Source organism: Homarus americanus, unplaced genomic scaffold (assembly GCF_018991925.1).
Source record: "Homarus americanus isolate GMGI-L3 unplaced genomic scaffold, GMGI_Hamer_2.0 scaffold19318, whole genome shotgun sequence".
In the NCBI taxonomy this organism is placed as follows: domain Eukaryota; kingdom Metazoa; phylum Arthropoda; class Malacostraca; order Decapoda; family Nephropidae; genus Homarus; species Homarus americanus.
This window is the reverse complement of record NW_024732238.1, coordinates 1635171-1654423: the sequence shown is the minus strand read 5'-3', so window position 1 is coordinate 1654423 and position 19253 is coordinate 1635171.

Here is a 19253-nt window from a genome sequence, read left to right as displayed (position 1 = left end):
CTTCCCGTTATGACTTGATAAGACGACTGAACGAGCTCTGGGCAGACGAGGAAATAAACCCCTTGACAGTAATCCTTATGAAATGAAAACGAAATCCACGAGAGGAAGAACATGTTTTTTTTAAGCCTCTACATTTCTACTACTACTACTACTACTACTTTTTAATTCTACATTTATTCTACAAAATTAATCTCCTAAGAAATAAAATGCTCTAAAAAACAAAAAACAAAAAAATCAGACCCAAAAGAAAATATTTCCCGTTGCAATTTTGTTCACGAATCATTTTTTTTGTTCCTTTTTAATTTAATTTTTTCTTCCATTTTCGTGCACAAGAACCGATCTCCAATATACCTCATTAAGCGAGAACCAATTTCAGGAAATGGAACACTCAACAGGAGGCTATCCGGGGGCGGGGGGGAGGAGAGGGGATCACGTGGAAGGTATGATTTTTATAATTTGGTCCCACTTACTGAGCCCCGCCGTAGGTGAGATGGCGAGGCGAAATATAATCAGTGCGAGGGAACTCAAGCCGGGGTACTCTGGGCTGTGTTTTCTTTCCTTCCTTCCTCCCCTCCCTCCCCCCCCCTCTCTCTCTCTCTCTCCCGTTCCCCTCCCCATCTTTCTCTCCATCTTCCTCCCCACCTCTCTCTCCCTTCCCTCCTGCCCCCCTCCCCGTCTCTCCCTCTTATCAACGTTGTGTAAATATATGTTTTTCGGAGTTATTTTTTTTTTATACGACCAATTTCCTTTTTTAATTTTTTTTTACCTTCTATAATTAATTTTTTATCGTTAAGCTCCATTGTATTTTTTATGAAGAGGTAAACTTCTTTGATATTTATATAAGTGTAAGTTGCATGTGTATTGTAGACACACACACACACACACACACACACACACACACACACACACCTAAGACAGACAGACAGATACCTAAGTTAGACATTGTATCCAAGTACCAATGACAGACAGACAGAGAATCAACTTGTTTCTAACTTAAGACAGAGAACACCTGACCACCTTGACGATAACCTTTGCTTTGGGAGGAAAAAATTAACTTTACCTCATCTTGTGGTCGTTATATTTTGCCTCACATCTTATCGTGGAAGATCAACGGTTACCCTCAGGAAAGTGTTTTGGCTGTGTTAGATCAAGTGATTTGTCATGCAGTTCAAGTGTTTTGGCTGTGTTAGATCAAGTGTTTTGTCATGCAGTATATCATTCAAGGATGTAAACTCTTGCTGGGGTGACAAAAGGCACTGGTAGATCACACGTGTATAGAATGTTGTTATTTTTTCCCCCAAATGGATGTGGTATATGAACAAGCTCTGGTAAATAAAGTATATGTGCCGGTATGATCTCTCGAGGAAGATTGGAATATGTTTAGGCGTTTGTAGACAAGGTTTATATTGGTATATTCTCTGATAGATTAGTAATATTAGGGTTTTATTGGTCAAGGGATTACGTATGTGTATGTGTGTGTGTTGACATCTTCAGTAGGCATCGGCAAATAGTGTCTGTAGCAGGGGGAAATGGAGGCGATAAATCCATAACAAACGGGGGAAGTGGAGGCAACTTAACTATGACGCTGTATGGTGAGGCTCGACCCAATGTCTTATGTAACGCGATGTTCAGCTGAGGTTCTTAAATGCTTTTGTTGTCTTTAACATCTTTACCTGGAATTTTATGTATTTTTCCTGTATTTTAGTTTTGTGTTCCCGCCTTTGCACTGTCCAGGAAAATGATGTAAATGTGATTGGAAATGTTTAAATGACTTTTTAACTCACTTCTGTAAGATCAAAGCTCTGCATACTTTATATTGTTCTGTCTGTGTATGTGTCTGAATGTGCATGTATATGTATGCCTATGTGCGTGTGTGCGGACGAAAGTGTACCTATATGTATACTCGTATTTGTGAATGTATACACATATCACTTAGCGTGTGTGGAAGTTTGGTAGGGAGTAATTTGTCTGGTATACAGCAATTTTTCTGAACAAATATTCTGAAATTAAAATGTAGATTGCTATTTGATATCACATTTCCGGCAAATAAATTTTCATATTCTGACCGACTCTTTTCATTTGCTGTCGCGCTGAATTTAACATATTCCTGTTGACAGAAATGAGATTAGTTATAGTGAGGCTGACTTTAAAAAACATGTTATCCTTATGGCTAACTTGCAACCTGATGTGCAACGTTTATGCAATTCTAATAGACATCCCCGGAGTTTCATACACTGGATACACGAGGACAAGATTGCCACTTTGATGTAGGATTCGCGACACATTCATACAGATTGGAAGAGATTCACCAGTTAGATCTGTCTTTTTTTTTTTTACACTCGCTTGCCGTACCGAAAAAGTGTGTTTCTCAGCCATATGTTTTATTTTATGTCTTCTTTAAGCCATATGGTACACGGATACTAGGTTAATCAGCCATGCGGAGTCCTTCATTACTTGTGGATTATGTCTTTATTCTTAATATTCAGCTAATGTCTTTTTTTCTTAAATGAGTCATTAGTCGATTATGTCTTTTAGCCATGTATGTTAATGTGTATATCAACATAGTATATCTCTTGATCATGAGGCTTATGGCTTTTATAAACTATTGTCATCAGTCATATGAAATAAGGATACATTTCTCAGTTATATGGCTTAACTAAGTCAATATCAAGTGTTTCTTACCCATGTAGGTTAAAAGCTATATGACGCACAGAGTATAGATCCCAGCCATATGACGCAGAGTATAGATCCCAGCCATATGACGCAGAGTATAGATCCCAGCCATATGACGCAGAGTATAGGTCCCAGCTATATGACGAACAGAGTATAGATCCCAGCCATATGACGCAGAGTATAGATCCCAGCCATATGACGAACAGAGTATAGATCCCAGCCATATGACGCAGAGTATAGGTCCCAGCTATATGACGAACAGAGTATAGATCCCAGCCATATGAGCCATACTCGCCACAACAAGTTCTCGACCACTCTGAGGGTCATACAATATGACAAAACGAACGAGTAATCTGAACATTGCTCTGTGAGGAAGTTTTATTGTTAATATAATTACTTATTTTCCCCTGTAAATACTATAAAGACGAACAAATTATATGTTTACGAGCTATTAAGTCACTTCTCAACCAGACATACCAACCATTCTGGGATGACACGAACTATAGTGCTCATTCTGAAATCTGTCGTGCCCGGCTGTTCGATAACTTTATGGGGCGAGTGTACACATAGCAAGAAAAAGGTATCATCACAGCTGGGTCTGATGGATTCCAGAATGAGCATTATGGCTCCTGTTGTATCGGAAAGGTTGGTGTGACTTATAGTGAAGTATATTTCCGAACAATGTCGTAATAATAGTGTAGCTCCTCCTTATGCTTCCTTTGGGATGAAATAAATAAGTTGAAATATATTTCTTTTGAAACTAAGACAACACAGTTTGGTTTGTTTTACGCACGTTTAGAAACATCCAACTCAGGAGATACGTTGTGAAACAGGTACTGTATATATCACATGAAAGAAGCAGATTTGCCACATAGGAATATAACGTATGAAAAAACAGTGGCTACAATGAAATAGTTGACATATATTACAATTGTATTTGCTAAACTGTAATGCAGACTCATAGATTCTTGTTCTATTTATAAAAGAAATACGAATTTAATATTTAAATTGATAAGTGTCAATGTTTACACTGTAGCGCTCACGTGATCCTAAACAAAACACACATGTCCTTATATGCTGCTACAAACATATGAAGCATGTTTTGACACATACCATGTATAATAAGCTCATCAGTGAAAGGTGTCAATTCTACTTTCAAAATCGAAAACTTCAGACGTGTTCATCAGTTTGAAAGGTCGCCTTCTGCTGACTGGTGTTTATTTTTGTATTGAAATAATTGACACAAATGGAACAACATCCCAGTTGATAATGTAAGTTGCTGTCTTGATCTAGGTATTAACTCTGGAGAGTTCAGAAGTATTATGCTTAACCATTATCACCAATTTAATTATGATATTATATGTTCTGTCTGGCTACTTTATATACACAACATTATCATCTACCTCATAAAAGGTTTCATTAATTTCGTTTATTTACGTTTACTCACATGAAGCATCATCTGCCAATTAGTTCCTCAAGTTGTTGATATAATAACACTGGTTGTAGTTTCATAATATGAGTGGCAGTCACTATTCTTATATATAAATAGGCAGACAGATAAATGTGAGTCACTGTCACGTCCACATTGCCTCATATAACACTGTAAGAGGTCACCACAACCACCACCATCACTCACGTTCAACGATCTTTGTTCAGAATATTTCGTTCGTTGTCATATTGTTTGACACCGTAAATGTGCGCCATATGCCACACACACAGTCTAGATCCCAGCCATATTACACACACGGTATAGATCCCAGCCATATGACGCACACGGTATAGATCCCAGCCATATGCCGCACACATTATACATCCCAGCCATAATACTGAAAACATCAAATTGTAAGATAGCCAAAATATATCTCTCAACCATATTGCCTTTCCCTTCTATCTCTCTCACCCTTCAGACACACCATACACATTTCTCATCCTTCCAACCTTGACCCTCTATCTCTGCCCCCAGCTTCTTGCCTCACCATACACACATCTCTCGGCCATACGTCTTACCAGGCATATGGCTTGGCCTGTAGTGTGTGTGTGAGGGGGCGGCAGGCGGGGAGATACATTGCTAGTGCTGTCTACAAAATCATTTTACAGGAGTCTTGGATCAATGGCCATAACCTTGTGTGCTGGGAGAGGCGACGCTAAGCCCTCCAGAGGCTCTCCTACGTGTTTGGGGCTCCTGATGGTGCTGGGGGAGGGTGAGGAGGAGGAGGATGGGGAATGGAGAGAGAGAGAGAGAGAGAGAGAGAGAGAGAGAGAGAGAGAGGGGGGGATAGAAAGAGAGAGAATCGACTCATTTCAGGTGACTCAGGCCTACCAACTGTTCCCCGTTCACCAGATGATTACACCAAATTACAGGAGAACACTTTTGCCTCTCACTGTACGACGGTTGAAACACACACACACACACACACACACACACACACACACATACGAGCTGAAATAACGCTGTACTGTGGCCATACGGTGTGGTGGTGGTGGTGGTGGTGGTGATAGTGATGAAGGTGGTGGTGAAAGTGGTGGTTGGTAGTAGAGGTGATGAAGGCAATACTGATGGTGGTGTGGCAGGACGAGTGAGTCATGGGAGTGGCAGGAGAACAGATGGGTCATGAGGAGAGGGAAAGTGGGGGAAGGTGAGGGACTTTGAAGGGGGCGGGTGAGGGGGCAGGTAGGGAGGCAGGAACAGGTGGAGGTAAGTGGGTTATGGGGAGGTGTAGTTAACCAAGTTCATATGGAAATATTATATAAGTTTCTGCCAGACAATTATTCTTTTTTACCTGAGTCTTAATTGCTACATTCTTCATCCTTTATTTTCTTAGTTTCTTTCGTTTTTTCTTTCTTTTCTTCTTCATTTACTTTAATTTTTCATCCTTGTTTTTTATATTTATATTTTTTTTTTTTCTTATTTTTCGGTATAATTGTTTTTGTTTTGTTTCTGTCATCGCATTCAAGGAGTTAGAAATTAATTGTACTCAAATTAAGGGGTTTGGTCGGCGTACTCAAGGGGTTTGGTCGGCGTACTCAAGGGGTTTGGTCGGCGTACTCAAGGGGTTTGGTCATCCTATTTAAAGGGTTAAGTCATTGTACTCCAGGGGATAAATCCTCGTATTCAATTGGTTAAATCATCATATTTAATGGATTAAATAGATACTGTCGAAGTTTAATATTTTTTTTTTTACTTTCTGTGGATTATAATTCAAATATTTATTCATATATTGTACAATTGTGTTCTCTTTTCTATTCGTAAACGCGATGTAAATTTTTTTAAATTGAATAATCAACGCGCATTACCAACAACATACATCAGTGAATAAAAAGGTGACATCAGCACCAAAAATATTGTGAATAACTTTTTTCACAACGACGAAAATTATTTGTAAAATCATTGAGCGAGAATCGAACGAGAGAATATTTTAAAGGCTAAATTCTTTTTTTTTTATATTGGTTATTTCAAAGTGCTCCCCCCCCTCCCTAACACTACCCATTACGGTATTAAGCTTCATAACACTGACAAATTAACTCAAATGAAATTGGCTGTTTTTAGCTGAAAAGGTTTTTGAGCACTCGTGTGTACAAAATTGGTTTACGTCCCCATATGCCCTTATTACCCAGAGGAGACCTAGTTTACCGCTATATATATTTCTTTATTTTATTGTTTATTGTTTATTTTATTGTTTATTTTATTTATTCTATCCTAGTCCCCACAAAATGATAAGCTTTAGGTGAAGACGGTAGGAAGAGAGACAGGGAAACATACACTATGAAATCCTCTGTCGTTCATTCTCCACACTGTTCATTACACATTTTTTTCACCCGAGTGTTTTTGTTTTTTTTTAAGAGGGGGGGAGGGGGGGAGGGTTTACAGTAATTTAGGGCAGAAAAACACCTAGTGAGCTTTAACTAAGAACCATCTCACGTTCATTGCATACAGTCTTGTCTCCGTCGATCAAAAAAATATATATATATTAATTTTTGAGCAAAGGAGGGAGGAGAGAGGAAAGGGAGGAAGAGGTGAGGGAAAAAAAAAGAGGGATAAGGAAGGAAGAGAGAGGGAGAAGTAAAAGGTGGGAAATAGGAAGAAGAAGAAGGTTGAGGAGGAGGGGTAGAGGCAAGGAAAAAACAGTGGGGAGGAAGGAGAGGAAGAGAAGAGAAGGAGGGAGAGAGGGAGAAGGGAGGATGACAGGAGGACGGGGAAATATGATATATATATATATATATATTTTAGCTATTTCTTATAAACCTAATGATCGTATTATATAGTAGTATGTTATGTAATTTATGTAATTTATTTATTAAGATAATGTATACTGCATTTTAGTGGCTGTTATTGTTGATCGAATTTGTGATGTTCAAGTAAATGCAAACAGAGGTATTGTGTGTAAGTGCGTTTTATTTGTGTGCGGATGAGTGTGTGTTTTTTTTTATGCTCGTGTTTGGATGTGTGTGTGTTTGAGAGAGCGTTCACCTGTTTGTTACTGTGTATATGTATGTGTGTGTGTGTATGTGTGTGTGTGTGTGTGTGGGGGGTGGGTGTGTGTGTATGTGTGTGTGTGTGTTAGTCTGCACAGGTAATCACAGGTAATGGCGTTGGAGAAGAGGCAGTAAATGTCGTTATATTTCCTATTTTCCCATAAGAGACAAGAAAGAGAGAGAGAGCAAGAGGGAGAGGTTATCAGGGCCAATTTGTCAATATGGCCACCAGGAAATACCATTACCAACCCTATTTCACTCTTGGGTCAGTACTAATTCAATATTGTCTTTTCCGATTTTTTTTTAGATTTTTTTTTAGCGCCGTAACTCTTTATTAACACAAATTAACTTAATATAAGGAAGTTAATGGAGGGAAATATTATCCCTTTTTGCAATTTGATATTTTGTCTTGGGTTAAATTTACCGAGATTACCTGATTTTAGTGATGTTTTTTACGCCTCTTAAATCTTTATCGATACTGATTTTTTTTTACCAAAACTTTATAAAATAATAACGTAATTATATCGTAAGTTTAATGGCTTGAAGGAAGTCTAACCTAACCTAACCTAACCTAACCTAACCTAACCTAACCTAACCTAAGCTAACTCTCCTTCGACTAAATTACCAAGTACAAACTTGCCAATTAACTCATCACTTCACCTTTCTCTCAAGTAAAGGTTCTTCTCTCTCTCTCTCTCTCTCTCTCTCTCTCTCTCTCTCTCTCTCTCTCTCCCTCTCTCTCTCTCTCTCCCTCTCTCTCTCTCTCTCTCTCTCTCTCTCTCTCTCTCTCTCTCTCTCTCCCTCCTCTCTCTCCTCTCTCTCTCTCTCTTTCTCTCTCTCTCTCTCTCTCTCTCTCTCTCTCTCTCTCTCTCTCTCCTTTGCTTTCCGTCTCTCTCTCTCTCTCTTTCTTTTTTTTCTCTCTCTCTCCCATGTTTGTCTTCGTCTATTTGCTCAGACTTAGAAATTCTTTGACTCAAGTCCCACTAGGAACTGTGTTTGTGTTGCCTCACACAGTTCCTTCAACTTTCGTGCAGTTTTTAAAGAAATATTTGATATCTGTCTTTTGCCTCACACAAAATTTCTCTGCATCGGTTTTTATTATTGTTATTAGTGTTATTATTATTGTTGTTGTTTTGTTATTATTATTATTATTATTATTAGTGTTATTATTATTGTTAGTGTTATTGTTGTTATTATTGTTATTATTAGTGTTATTAATATTATTGTTATTATTAGTGTTATTTTTATTAGCGTTATTATTATTGTTGTTGTTGTTACTATTGTTATTACTACTACTGCTGCTGGTACTATATTTTTGGTAATAAAGTGATGTAAAAACTCCATTGGGAAATCTATTAACAGAACAAGGACAATATTTCCCCCACTATCATCATTAAATAACAAGGTTAAATTGACACACCACCAAAAAAAAGTGAAATATACTTGTAGATAAAAAAAATATATAGATTGAATCATTTTTACAATCATAACTGAATAACAGACGAAACAATACCCCAAAGAAAAAATCGTAAATTTTCTGCAAATTTGTATTTTTTTTTGGGGGGGGGGGGGGGGAGGACATCATACAGGGTGAAATGAACGAGATGATTCTAAAGTTTACGTTCAATTTTAAGCTTACGTTCTTTTTTTTATTGGGGGGAGAGGGGTAAATTTGTTAATTTTTAAAAGTGCTTCTCCGTAACGCTAGCCATTATCTCTTGTGTTTTAGCACGAAAAAAAAAATATATAAAAATTGCACAAAAATTATCGATCAAGGTTCTAACATTAGTGGAAAATTATTGAGAAAAAAATAGTTAAGAAATATAGAATAAATACGTCTAGGAATTGATGAATGATGACGCTAAGCAATAAAAAAATAATAATTCCTCAGGAGTATACGACATCAATCAGTCAGGTCAGAAAAACAGGAAGAAAACCATTTATCACTGGTTAAAAAACATCCCTCAGTAAAATTATAAAAGGCTGGTAAGACTCGTTCAATATCCGTACATGAAGAAAGTCGACAAAAAACCTTTGCTCGCGTATTAAAGAATAAAAACATCCATAAGCAAGATCGGAAAAGGCGGGCGGGCAATGAACAGAGAGAACTGCCGCAAATATCCTGAGCACAATACTATTATATGATGAGAGAGTAAAGGAAGTAACAGAGAGTATGAGTAAGAGAGAGAGAGAGAGAGAGAGAGCGTAAGATCGAGAGAGAGAGCGCGTAAGATCGAGAGAGATAGCACGTAAGATCGAGAGAGAGAGCACGTAAGATCGAGAGAGAGAGCACGTAAGATCGAGAGAGAGAGCACGTAAGATCGAGAGAGAGAGAGAGACAGAGAGAGAATATGAGTGGTGTCGGTTCATTAAGGCAGCACTACCCCATAAACCTACACATAACGACTATACACCCATACACTTCACCCCACTATACCCACGGGCTCAACCCCTACCTCGTATATCCCACTAATATATGCTGGTATATATGTGTTTTTTCCTCTACGTTGCGGATATAAACTAATCCCATTATTTAGTGGATTTAAAAGTGATATCATTGGGGGATTTGCGTGTACTTTACCTATAATCCAGTGGGTATTATAGTTCTGTTTGTATAATGTATTGTGCACTAGTGAGTTTGTTATCCGGGTGTTGTTATAGATAGTGGTAGTTTTGTTGTTGATATTATAGTAGATGGTCTTGGTGAAGTTGATAATGATTATGTAAGATAGCAGACAGTATAAATGGATATGTAATAACACTAGTTCTTTTGATATTGATATTGAAATAGTTTATTTAGCCAAGAAAATATTGATACAGAGTCGATAATAATAACAATATTAACATGGCTGAGTCACTTGAGAACCTGAGCTCTCTTTTAGGCACCAGATATATACTGTACATTTATCTCAGGGAAGTATTATGTAACGTTTAGTATCATCTGGAATAGTACACATAGCATGGTGGTAATAAGAACATATCAGAATGTTATCACGATTATCACTTCGATATTTATTTTACATTAATTTATTTAGTTTTTTCATTTATATTATAATTATATACATATTTTAGTGGAATTGACATGCATTAATCTGAAACAGTGAGGATACTGTATTGACAGCAAATACATAATTATTGCAATGGTAATTTCTATCTATCTATGTGACAATATATGAGATAATGGTTTTGGTAGTGCAATAAAATTAAGAATATAAAGTAAGTGTTACAGAAATATTAATACTTAGACAATAGATATTTTTGAAGAGATGATTTAAAAGAAGGGAGCGTAGTCTTTGCTGGGATGGGCGGGGGTAAGTTGTTCCACACCTTCACACCGTGATATTTTATGGAGGTCTGGGACTGAGAGGAGCGCATGGGTGGGTGGTCCTAGTGGTTGAATGTGGGTGCGCCAAGTCCGTAGACTTGCTAGTGATAGTAGCTCTGGGTGCCTTATGTTGTATCCCTGATTATTCCGGAACTGGAAATAATTATTCTCAACCAAATGATTGACAGATTTATAAACAAATAGGACACAGCAGTAGGTGTTAATATCCTCGAATTTTAACATTTTCAATTTAGCAAATTGTTCGTTAGTGTGATCAATTTTTTTCAACTTGGGTCATTGTCCGCACAACTCTTATCTGTGCAGTGATAAAGGGTTAGGTTTTTGTGTGACAGTGTCTCAGGTGTTGGTAAACAAGATCAGAATAAATTTTTTCATTGCTTCAAGAGTGAGTGGCTGTCGAGTGTGATACAGGATACCGCACTGTTCTCGATCACGTGATAGCTACAGTCCTTAATACATGATAGCAGCAGCTCTTAATGGGTATATGATAGCAGTAACTCTCAATGATAACAAAATAGCATCAGTTCTTACTATACATATAATAACAGTAACTCAAACTATTCATTTGATAACAGTATGTATTAATGCTTACACGATAGCAGCAGTTAACCATCACATGATTACAGAAACCCTTAATGCTGTATGATAGAAGAAAGGAACTGTCACTGGTGGAAAGTACTGTACGGCGACTAATCTATTTGTTAGTATACTTCATCCTGTAGCTCATTCGTTCCATAAATCAAGAGCATTAGATAGTGGAAATTAAGTCAAAATTGGGGATTTGTATCAGGTGTGTGTGTGTGTGTGTGTGTGTGTGTGTGTGTGTGTGTGTTAAATAAGTGAAAGTTTGAGGTGATATAGATATGGATGATAAAAGAAATGGTGATAGTTATGGTAATAAATAATGTAAGAATCATACTAAATATAATCAATAATAACTATGTTGATAAATATAGTAGTAATAATATTAATAGCAACACGGACCGGCAGGCAGGCAGGCAGGCAGGCAGGCAGGCAGGCAGGCAGGCAGGCAGGCAGGCAGGCAGGCAGACAGGCAGCTAAAAATGACAAATTATTTCTATAATAAGCGGAAGAAGAATGATCAACTGTTTCACATAATTAAGAATGATTCGCATCGTTCTATTTACCTTCATTAAACATTAGGAGATACGCCAACATTTAGCAGCGTCATAATGTTGCATTAAATTGAAGTCGAAATTTGATACCTTATGTTTAGTATCTAATTTATGTCAACTAATACCGTGTGTGTGTGTGTGTGTGCGTGCGTGTGTGCGTGTGTGTGTGTGTGTTTTGAGTTGGGTGGAAAGAAGGAGGACAGAGTGGGTGGCAGGGTGGGTTACAGGGTGGGCGGCAGGTGTGGTGGGTGACAGGGTGGGCGGCAGGGTAGTGGGTGACAGAGTAGGTGACAGGGTAGGCTACAGGATGGGTGATGGCTGGATGAGTGGCAGAGTGGGTGACAAGGTGGGTGGTAGGGTGGTGGGTGGCAGGCAATATACTGGTGGTCTGAGGGTGGCTGGGCGGCCCACTCATAAAATACTGTGAGGAATGAATTCTAGGTTGCCCCTGATGGTGAAACATGATGGCTGGTGATGTATGTATGTATGTATGTATGTATGTATGTATGTATGTATGTATGTGTGTGTGTAGATAGATAGATAGATAGATATATTGTGTATATATATATATAGATAAATATGTGTCGATAGATAGTGTATATAGACAGATAGATAGATGGATAGATTTGCTGGATAATCATCAGAATTTACTATTTACTATTAACAGGTAATATCACAGGAGATATATATTACCTGTTGTCTCTTGTTGACGCATAGGGGAGAAATATTACCCTAGGGAAGAAATTCATGGAAATATATATATATACCGTCCTCCAGGTGATGTCTCTTATATTCGATAAAATTCACGATTTGGGGGGATTTTTTGTCAATTGGTGATTTTTCGGGATTTTTTTCTTTAATTAACTATTTTGAGGGATTTTATGTCTTTAATTAACGATTTTGAGGGATTTTAATTATTTTTTGTTCTGGGGGAAATAATACGCCGTCTTTTCACCATTACCGACAGTAGGGTGAAAATTAGTGTGTCTGTCTGTCTGTCTGTCTGTCTGCATGAATATTTGTTTGTACCCCGCCTCTACCTTTCTGTGTCTCTTCCTCTCTCTTTCTCCTCCTTTCTCTCTTCCTTTCCCTTTTCCACCTCTTCCCTCTCATCCCTCTCATTCTTCCTTTCTCTACGATTTCCTCACTTTCGCTCCTATCCTCCTTCTCCCTCATCTCCTCCCTCCCTCCCTTTCCCTCTCTCTGACTCACCTCTTCCTTCTTCTTCTCACTCTTTCATCTCCCTCACCACCTGCCTCCTTCCTCTTCTCTCTCCCTCATCTCCCTCATCGCCTGTCTCCCTCCTTCCACCTCCCTCGTTTCCTCTTCTCCCTCCCTCCCTCTCTCCCTCCCTCCCTCTCCCCCACTAGGTCATGGCGTAGTTATTTCTGGGTAGGTCTTTGATGTATAGAAGATACGTCAACATGCTGGCTGCTGACGGCTGGCTGCTGACGGCTGGCGGCTGGCTGCTGACGGCTGGCGGCTGACTGCTGGCGGCTGACGGCTGACGGCTGGCGGCTGACCCATTGCCGGGTAAAGTTTAGAAAATATTCTTGACTGTGGAGGATGAAGTGTGTCATGTGATCATTCCGTCAGCAGCTGGCTTGGCAGGATGGAGGAGGAGGGGCAGAGGATGGAGGAGGAGGGGCAGAGGATGGAGGAGGAGGAGGAGGAACAGAGGATGGAGGAGGAGGGGCAGAGGATGGAGGAGGGGAAGGAGATGGAGAAGACTGTGTGTGTGGTCTAGTAAATTAAATATGCATCTTCCGTGTTTACTAATGTCATCTTCCTACCACACTCTCTCTCTCTCTCTCTCTCTCTCTCTCTCTCTCTCTCTCTCTCTGTCCCCCGTATTTGAGAGAGAGAGAGAGAGAGAGAGAGAGAGAGACTTCATTAAGCACAGTTTCATGGTTCCGTCACAAAACTCCCCCATTTTTCCCATGGTTATTTTATCCCTGACAGTGTTTTTATTATTACTTTATGACTGCTCATATAATTACCCTAGTTTTTCCCGGTATTGAAGAGAAATAACAAAATATACAAACTAGGTGAAAAAATCCAATTAAATATTCGACTTTTTTTTTATTTGTATTTTTATAATAAAACTCTTGATGTTTCATTAGTTGTAATTTTTTAATTAGTTATTGTTGGTTGTGTTTTTTTTTTAAATGCGAAGTCTGATTTTATTCATATTTTTCTATTTAATGGTTATCTATTTATTTACATTTTGTTTATTCTTAATTATTTTTATCTACGTTTTTTGATATTTTTTAATAATATTTTTATTTATTACTTTATTAATTTAGTTGTTTATACATCTATCTATTTATCAATATCCAATTTTCCATCAAATCTCTAAACACTAAGTAACTTACAATAACATTTTAATTCATTACCAATTTTGGCTACTATACCCACTGTCTATTTTAAGAGACACGAACACCCAATGTTTTGTTGCTCATTCCCACACGGTGTTATTTCTTTCTTCATGACAGACACAGAGACAGACCTCGCCTTCACCACACACGCCCCTGTACCCTCACACACGCCTCATTGTCTGCAAACTGAGCTTAATAACCCAATAGTGAGTTACTTAAGGTTAATGAGGCCTGAAGATGAGTAAGTCAAAGAGGCGAAAAAATAACCAACACTTGATCCAACTTTCTCCAGCGACCACAAATATTTAGGAGGAAACTTTGCCTCATCTTTATTTCTCGTTAAGGAGGTATTTATCTGAGGTGAGAGAGAGAGAGAGAGAGAGAGAGAGAGAGAGAGAGAGAGAGAGAGAGATTAAAAGAATATATCGAAAAAGAAGCGAAAAGAGAGAAAGACGATACTGAACATTTAAAAAAAAAAGTTTTGTTTGTTTATATTCTAAATTTAAACCACCCTGAAAAAATGGGTTTATAGTGTAGGTTTTTTCTCAGGAATAAACTATGAAAGAAAGATACGCTTACCTCCTGTGAAAGTCTGGTTTATTGGCGAAAATAGGAAAAAAGTGGATATTTTTTACCGTAGTGTTTTAATGGGTTTAATTAGGGTATTTTTAGGTTAGGTTTATAAGATCTTGAAGTAGGATGAGAAATTTAAACCTTACCATAAAAAAATACATATATATTATTAAGGGTTGGATAAAGGGAGCAGAGTCACTAGTTATCTTAAGGGGTTTTAGGGTGGATAAAGGGAGTAAAGTCACTTGTTATGTTAAGGGGTTTTAGGGGAGGATAAAGGGAGTAGAGTCACTTGTTATGTTAAGGGGTTTTAGGGTTAAATAAAGGTGGCGATGTCACTCGTTACTTAAGGGTTTTTAGGGTTAAATAAAGGTGGCGATGTCACTCGTTACTTAAGGGTTTTTAGGGTTAAGGTAAATTATTTCATTTACGTTTTCTTTGACACTTCATAAGAGGGGAGACTCGTGTGTGTTTTACAAGGCCTGTGGCGTCTCTCTGGGGCTCTATGTTTACCTGAGCCCTCGGCGAGTAGATGAAGATAGGGAGAAAATACAGTAGTCTCTGTTATGTGTTTGTGAGAGGAGAACCGTCTGCCTCTGTATTACTTAATCTTGTTTTTCTCTGTCGCGCACTTTTAATGCCTTTTAATCTGAATTTTTCTCTCACACCCTCTCTCTTTCTCTTTCCCATACTCTCTCCCTCTCGCTCCTCTACCCTCTTCCATACTCTCTCTCTCTCTCTCTCTCTCTCTCTCAAACACTCTTCCTCTCCCATACTCCCCCCCCTCTCTCTCTCTCTCTCTCTCTCTCTCTCTCTACAAGGGCAGTCACCGGGGCCCAAACAAACTAATCAAACCACCTCCTGGACGACCATAGGCCTTTGTAATACTGTCAGTGAGGAATTACGACCCTATGGTTTATTCATGGTGGGAGATGACCACGGCTGGGTGTCCACTATATTGCTGCCGACACGTAGAGACTCATCAGCCATCAACGTGTGGGCATATTCCTGTCTTGTGCCGAGCTATTACTTAATGTATGATGATTTAACCTTTAGAGTATGATGATTTAAGTCGAGTATGATGATTTAAGTCGAGTATGATGATTTAAGTCGAGTATGACGATTTAAGTCGAGTATGATGATGTTAAGTTGAATATGGTGATTTAACCTTTAGAGTATGATGATTTAAGTCGAGTATGATGATTTAAGTTGAATATGGTGATTTAACCTTCAAAATACGGTGATTTAACCTCTTGAGTATGGCGACTTAACGTTTTCAGTACGATTATTTAAACCCTTGAGGAGTAGTGGTTAAAAATTCATACTCAAGAGTTAAATCATCGTACTCAAGAGTTAAATCATCGTACTCAAGAGAGAAATAATCATCGTATTCAATAAATAAACATCTTTAATTTAACGCATACTAACACAGTTCCCTAGACACCTCCCTATAGTAACACTGTTCCCTAAACACCTCCCAAATACCCTCACGTGTGATAAATATAACCAGTCAGGTCATAAAAGATGAATACTTGTGGAGGTGAATAAATGTAGAAAGGAATTATATAGTTTGTCAAGGGTATTTATTTTTTATTTTTTATAGAGAAAGTGAAGCCATTTTTTAATACATATGATATTGATGAATTTTATATTTTGGGGAGATAATTGTTTTTTAATGGTGGAGAAAGAACTGTCACTGTGTTGAACAATTACTGGTTTTGTCTGTGTGTTTGCTGAAGGGTCTATATATCTCACCTCTCTCTCTCTCTCTTTCTTTGTCTCTCTCTCTTTCTTTCTTTCTTTCTTTCATTCTTTCTCTCTCTCTAGTTATAAGCACACACACACACACACACACACACACATATATATATATATATATATATATATATATATATATATATATATATATATATATATATATATATATATATATATATATATATATATATATATATATATATATATATTGACTATGATTTATAATCTTATCAAAGAGAATAAAATATCACAATACAGTTAACTAGTCACAACAAAGTCATCCACGTTATAAAACTTAATACACAGGCAAACGAAAATATTGGCTCAAAAGTTCAAATGAAAGGAATTATACCGTGTCAAAAATACCTATTCGTCTCTTTACGTTTCGTTGTATTTTCCATAAAGTTTCAATCATTAGTAGTTAAAACTATTGGTAGAGAGACAAATGCATCAATAAATTTAAAAATATATCCTGAGTGATAGGGACACACACATACACACACACACACACACACACACACACACACACACACACACACACACACACACCTTGTTATCATATTCTCTTTATTAATGACTTTACTTTCTTTCACATATCTATCATTATCCTTTTTATTCCCAATTCTTTTTTCTCACATTTATGACAGATTTCCATTACAGTAATTTTGTTCGATTTACATAATTGTTTATTTTTTTTTTACAATTCTGACAACAACAATTCCCCTTTTCTCAAAATTCCTGTTTCCTCACAAATAGTCGCTTTCCCTTTTTTCAGAATTCTTCGCATTTCTCATAATAATTCGTTTTTGCCGTATTTATTACTACAGCATAATTCTTTATTTTTCACAACTACTCATTTTGAACACATTTTCACCATCGACAATTCTTCATTTGTCACAATCAATCATCTTCCCTAATCCATCTATGAGTCAGTTTTTTTCACCAATTCAGTTTAATATTGTGCATGACAAGGTAACCTACATATGTACAGGCTATTAAATCATAAACAACAGTGAGAGACCATGTTGTGCACGCTCACCTAAATATTAAACTCGATGCATATTTTATAGCACTGGGGGCCGTAAATAATGTGTTTTTTGCCCCATAATTCTTTCTGACACTATTATTTGAGGCTCTGGTTTATTTTGTTTTAGATATACACGTGAGTGGTGGTGGTGGTTTGTGTGTGTGTATGTGAGTGGTGGTGTGTGTGTGTGTGTGTGTGTGTGTGGATGTATTGTATAAAAAAAAACTCCACCCACACTATTTAAGGCCACTAAAATCATCCTCATAAAACTAATAAAAAAAAACATCCATCCGTCAGATCAGTAATGGCCTAAACTCCACACCAAAATCCTACAACGATTTCCCTTGATTTTTTTTTTGCCGCTGGACAGAGGAATTTTATATCAGGCATCACCCACCGATATCCAGTAGTCTATGGAATGAATCACTTATCTGGGAACGATGTCCGGCCCAACACTTATTACAGAGATGAAGTCAAATTTGAGGTGATCTGTCCGGGTTAAGGTTGAGAGTGGCATGGGGGGCGGAGTGAGAGGAGGTAGGGAGTGGCAGGAGGGGGGGCAGAGAATGGCTGTGTAGGTGGGGGGGCAGGGAGGTAATGTGGGTGGGGGGCAGTGTGGGTGGAAGGCACGGAGAGTGATAGTGGGGGAGGAGGAGGGGGGGTTGGGGAGATATAAGGCGATGTTGATTTGTGTGTTTCCTTTCAATGTGTAGAAAAGAGCGAGTGGAGAGAGAGAGAGAGAGAGAGAGAGAGGACGAAAGAGAATATTTGAAAGAGTGAAACAAAGAGAAAGTAAAACAAAAAAATAAACAAAACAAACAAAACAAAGTCAGGAAGGATAAACACACACAAACACAGACACACACACAGACGCACACAGACACACACACACACACACAGACACACACACACAGACACACACACAGACACACACACACAGACACACACACACAGACACACACACAGACACACACACAGACACACACACACAGACACACACAGACACAGACACACACACACACACACACACACACAGACACAAACACAGACACACAGACAGACACACACACAGACACAAACACAGACACACAGACAGACACACACACAGACACAAACACAGACACACAGACAGACACACACAGACACACACACACACACACACACAGACACACAGACAGACACAGCACACAGACACACACACAGACACACACAGACAGACACACAGACAGGCACACACACAGACACAAACACAGACACACAGACAGACACACACACAGACACAAACACAGACACACAGACAGACACACACAGACACACACACAGACACACACAGACACACACACAGACACAAACACAGACACACAGACAGACACACACACACACACCCAGACACACACACAGACACACACACAGACACACACACAGACACACACACAGACACAACACAAACACAGACACACACACAGACACACACAGACACACACACAGACACACACACAGACGCACACACAGACGCACACACAGACACACCCAGACACACACACAGACACACACACAGACACACACAGACACACACACAGACTCCCATGAACGTGTTTTATTTGTCCCCATTTACGAGATATAGTCAATAAAGAAAAATTTCACCACAAGCTCATCTAAAATACATATACATAGTGAAAATTAATGCGGTTAATGTATACATACGGGAGTTTAAATGAGTGGTTAATGGCGAGGTGTTTTAATAATCTCTCGTCCATTATATCAAATACCCGAGGTTCTATTTATTTGTGGAATATTTACTGAGATTCATGATAAAATAATATGGTACATTTTGTTAAGTTGAAATGTGATGTTAAATTAGTGATACATTTATGTTTATATTACAGATT